Here is a 5,735-nt window from a genome sequence, read left to right on the forward strand (position 1 = left end):
GCCCCCAGTAGTATATACCCCTTGTGTGCTTCCCCCAGTAGTGTATAGACGCCTGTGTGTTCCCCTAGTTATATATAGCCCCCCTTGTGCTCCCCCAAAAGTATATAGACCCCCTGTGTGCTGTCCCAGTTGTATATAAACCCCCTGTGAGCTGCCCCCAGTCGTATATACCCCGTGTGCTGCCCCCAGTTGCATATATCCCCTGTGTGCTCCCCCACTAGTATATAGACCCCCTGTGTGTTCCCCCACTTGTATATAGCTCCCCTGTGTGCTCCCTCAGTGGTGTATAGCCCCCCTGTGTGCTCCCCCACTTGGATATAGACCTCCTGTGTGCTCCCCCAGTTGTATATAGACCCCATTCTGCTGCTCCAGGTAGTATATAGACCCCTCTGTGAAGCCCCAGTAGTCTATAGCCCCCCTGTGTGCTCCCCCAGTTATATATAGCCCCCCTGTGTCTTCCCCGTTATATAGCCCCACTGTGTGCTCCCCCCATTTATATAGACCCCCGCTGTGCGCTCCACCAGTTGCACAGGCCCCTGTGTGCTCCCCCTCCCATATAGTATATAACACAATAAAACAAACACTTATACTCACCTGGGTCCGGGCGTCTCCTCTCCTCTTCTCTTCACTCAAGGGTTTTCCCTGCGGTCACAAGACACCGAGCTGCCCTTGTCCTGGCGCCGATGCTCCAGTGATGTCACTGCAGCACCGACACCCCAAGGACAGAGCGGCCACTTGTGACCGCAGGGAAAACACTTCCTGCGGCCACAAGAGTGACTGACAGGAAGGGAGCCAATGGCTCCCGCCCTGTCAGTGCTGCTGCATGTAACTGAGCGCTCGTTTCGAGTGCTCATAGTTACAGTTCAGATCGCAGCAGCGAGCGGGGCAGCGGCCCTGTCTAGCGGTCTTGAGCACAAGAGAAGAGCGGGGCGTGGGGGCCCCCCTGGATGTTGGGGGCCCCAAGCGATTGCTTGGGGTGCTTGGTGCCAAAGACCGCTACTGCCTTTAAGTTTCCAGTGTAATGACAACACTGACAAATGTCTATGACACCAGGATAATTCTTTTAACTATAAGGCTAGGTGCACACTACAGTGGTGCCTTGGATTACGAGCATGATTCGTCCTGGGGCCGTGCTTGTAATCCAAATCACTCTTAAACCAAAGCAAATTTCCCAATAAAAAATCACTGATATGCAGACAATTGGTTCCACATCCCAAAAATAAAGATTTTTTTTATTCTGCAGATCCCCATAATGCAGTAGAGTAGTACAACAGTCTAGAATAGAGAAGCAGGGCTGCTGTCAGAGGTCTGTGTGGTCACATGACATGGGGAAGGGGTGTGTATTCAGCATGGACCATTAGGAAGTGAGAATTACAGAGCTGTGCTTGAGGACAGTGACAGAAACTTTTCTATCCAGCAGTGTGAATGGCTGAGTGTAAGTGCAGGCACATTATAGCAGCAGTGTGAATGGCTGAGTGTGAGTGCCAGCCATTATAGCAGGAATAGAGAGGATGGGAAATACAAGGACTAACAGAGACTGCAGGGAGCAGAAAGGAATGAGTAGGGCAGATGTGGCCACATAAATGCAGCACTCTCTGTCCAGGGAGAGAGGGGTTCCTCTGATGCAGCCCGCAGCCTGAAGTGGATCTATGATTTGGAAGGTGAGGGAGACTTCCTGGGTCAGAGTACAGGGCTGTAGAACCCCCTATGAGGACCATGCCCCTCCTCCACTTGCGCTCCCATCCAGTACAGGGAGCACTTACACTAAAGCAATGCTCTTAAACCAAGTTACAATTTTGAAAAACTGTGTGCTCTTAAACCAAAACGCTCCTAATCCAAGTAACTCTTAAGCCAAGGTACCAAGGTACGTTTTTGCTGTCCATTTAACATATAGGTTTAAAGGAAAAAAAAACAAATGCAAAAACGGGTGGTAAAAACGGACGCTATCATATGACACCCATCAGGATCCATTTTTCATTGACTTACATTATTTAAAAAAACGGATTGAAGGGAATCCATAAAGGCGTGGTTGACCACATTATTCTATACGGTAAAATTAAATGTACTGAAATAGATACAAAATGCAGTGGGATGCATTGGTATATTGTGGTGAGTAACTGGAACCTGGAAATGTACTAGTAAAAATGGTGGAATTGCTATTCTCCGATCGCCGATGTATTTATTGCACTGCATTGCTCTATTAGTCACCTGGTAACCCAAGCCTTGAACAAAGGAGAGGTTGACAAATTATTAATAGAACCAGATCTTAGTGGGAGTTGCAGAAGCCAAATTCCTGCTGTATCTGTGCTCAGCCCCACTTAAAGCCAGACCCTTAAAAACAAATGTAATGTCTAAAAATATCTCACAATAGGCATGTGTGCTTCCCTCTAATCCTAACATAGAGGAGCGGGCTGATGACAGGTGGTGGGAAGCCATTGCTGCACACACCAGACACCAGCCATGTGTACATAACATCAGTCTCCAGCCTTAAAGGAGTAGACCGGTTATACAACATAAGGTTTCCAAAATACTATACACAGATGCCAGGATTGTTTGCACTTCCATACTTAAAGGAGAAGTCCGGCAAAAATTTTTATTAAAGTATTGTATTGCCCCCCAGAAGTTATACAAATCACCAATATACACTTATTACGGGAAATGCTTATAAAGTGCATTTTTCCCTGCACTTACTACTGCATCAAGGCTTCACTTCCTGGATAACATGGCGATGTCACTTCCTGGATAAAATGGTGATGTCACTTCCTGGATAACATGGGGATGTAACTTCCTGGATAACATAGTGATGTCACGACCTGACTCACAGAGCTGTGCGGGCTGTGGCTGCTGGAGAGGATGATGGCAGGGGGATGCTCAGTGTCCCTCCAGTGCCCTGTGTCCCTCAGTTTCCCTCTGCCATCATCCTCTCCAGCAGCCACAGCCCGCACAGCTCTGGGAGTCGGGTCGTGATATCACCATGTTATCCAGGAAGTGATGCCTTGATGCAGTAGTAAGTGCAGGGAAAAAGCACTTTATAAGCATTTCCTATAATAAGTGTATATTGGGGATTTGTATAACGTTTGGGGGGCAATACAATAATATAATAAAAATTTTCGCCAGACTTCTCCTTTAAAGTCATGTCAGGAGTTCCTGTATAAGGGTGTGTTCACGCTGAATCTGCGCTTAATTTTACTTGTATTCTGCCTGTAAAATATGTACCAATGTCCCATTGTGTTCAATGGGATTTCCGCTCGATTGTTTACACGGCATTGTTTACACGACATGTCAATTCTTTGGGCGCATTCCGATAGTGAAATCCCATAGAAGTCATCAGGGCTTTGAATGATCGCTTTCAGGTCAAATTCTGTGCCTATTCTGCGCCAATCTGTCTAAAGAAGAGGAAATTTCAAGCAGAAAACTTTCCAGTTCAATTCCTCGCCTATTCCTCAGTGTGACCATACCCTTAGGGCCAGTTCACACAGAGTAAAATTGGCAGAATTACGCGGTGGAACACTTTTCTGTTTTCTAAGCAATTTGGTGACAAACTGCTCAGCTGACCACACAACTTGTCTTTGAAGGATCCTACAGAGAAACCATATGCTACTCAGTCTCCCTTATTACCACTCATTGGCTAAGAGGGTTGTTAGCGAGGAGGGGAGATGTGAAATCTTCACTCCCTGCTGTCCATCTTCATGGCTGTTTGGAGAACTCTAAGAAGAGAGAATGGAGTATTCAGACATCTTGCCCGCTATAGTGGAGTGTCAAGAAGATACAAACCCAGATCTTTTGATCTCTGCAGTGCCCTCTACAGGTAAGTTAGGATTTCGATGGGTTCGGCTGCAGGGCGCAGATAGTAAATGTAACACTATAACTACCTGATCAGGAGTGACGTGCAGGGTCCCGTCCATTCCTCCCATTGCCATTTCTGAGATCTCCTCCGGTTTGTACTTTTGCAAATGTCCTGTTCGGTGCGTCCCCAGACGTTTAAAAACATGTCTGCTTTCTTCTGTAAACAGCACTGCTCCTGTCCTCAGTTTGTGTCTGGTATTGCAGTGTACTAACACGCAGGGGTGGTGCTGTTTTTGCAAGAAAGTAGCTGTGTTTTGTCTAATCCTGGATAACCCCTTTAAAGGGAATGTCTGCTATGGGTGATCCCTCTTTTGGTTAGAAGGGTCCAATGATAATAAGGAAATTACAGGGAGTCCCATCTGTAATGTGTGGGGATCAGGCATTGTTCAATTCAACTATAGTGCCACCACAGGAAGAATGGAGTATTACACAGTTTTGGTCGCCTAAAATCTTAAAAAACATTGATCAAAAGGAAACTGTCCAAGATGTATATACCTGGTGAAAGGGATCCTGAATAAATACGAGTTTTCTTCCTAGGTGCCATACATCTATCAATGTTGCTAATAATCCCTGTGGACTACTGAGTAGGCCCTCAGTAATCTGCTATATCCATGAGCTGCCTCTTTGGCCTGCCCACCAGTGACTGGCAGCATGTTGGCGTTAAAGGGATATTCCCATCTAGGGTAGTTATGCCCACCAAGATCTTGAGTGTAGGGCCCAGCTTAATGGAGCTGTGGGCTTACAGTCTATAGACAGGGCATAACTACCCAGATGGGAATATCCCTTTAACGCCAACATGCTGCCAGTTAAGGATGAATAGAGATGGCCACTTTCAGTAGCTCACGGCCGCCATCAATAGCCGGCATGGAGCAATCTCTGATTCCAGTTATTCAACTATTTAATCTAGATTCCACTGCCAGTTAATGTGGATGACCTCCAGTACAGGCGTTGTTGAATTGACTCCTCCACAATAGGCTCATGGGGGGGTTGATTCATTGTCAAAGCAGCCCAAGGCCTTCTCTATGCATCCATGGCCGCCATAACTGGCCTGCTATTACAGCCTGCCATAGGTAGCCTGTACAAGCAGATTGTGGAGGGAGCAGCTTAAAGTAAAAGTCTGGCCATTTGGCTGAGCGGCCAGTCCATCAGCTGGGTCGTGACGTCAGCTCTGCAGGAGATCCTGGAGCCCGGCGGGGGTCCCAGAGCGCCAATCCAGTGCTGGAAAGTCATGGTGAGAGGCGAGCTAGTAGTTTATTTTGTACCCCTTCTGTTACAAAACATTTTTCAATTTTTTTTTTTTTTTTTTTTAAATAATTTTCAATAATTTTTGAAATTGTTCAATTTTAAACACATAGATAACAGTAAATACGAGTGAAATTGTAGCAAGTGCAATGAAGCAGAATGGAGTTCAAGTTGTCATAAACAATTTTTCGAAATTTCTATTTCAAAATAAAAAATGTAAAAAAAAAAAAATATGGAGATTTATCAAACAACGAAACCGTTGCCCATAGCAACAATCAGATGAAATGAAAGCTGGCATGTGATTGGTTGCTATAGGCAACTACTCCCCCATAGACTTTGTACTGGGCTGCTAGGAAGAGGTGTGGAGGCGTGGCCATAACAGAAACGCTGCCAAGTGACTGTCACATGACAACCTCACGTGACACGATGACGTCACACGCTTTAGTCAGTTCTGCGCACAGGGCGGCTTAATAGTCAGTGCTAACTTTGTGAAGGGTGAGGTACAATTAGAACAGTAAATAAAGGACATATTACCAGGATACAACTCATACTCCAGCTGGCTGGAAACCGCCATTAGGTAAAATGGCCGTCCGTGCCAAGGTAGTTGCATCACGTGACGTAGCAACTTCCGGTCACAGCTCGAACGG

Source organism: Dendropsophus ebraccatus, chromosome 7, assembly GCF_027789765.1.
Source record: "Dendropsophus ebraccatus isolate aDenEbr1 chromosome 7, aDenEbr1.pat, whole genome shotgun sequence".
Taxonomy (NCBI): Eukaryota; Metazoa; Chordata; class Amphibia; order Anura; family Hylidae; genus Dendropsophus; species Dendropsophus ebraccatus.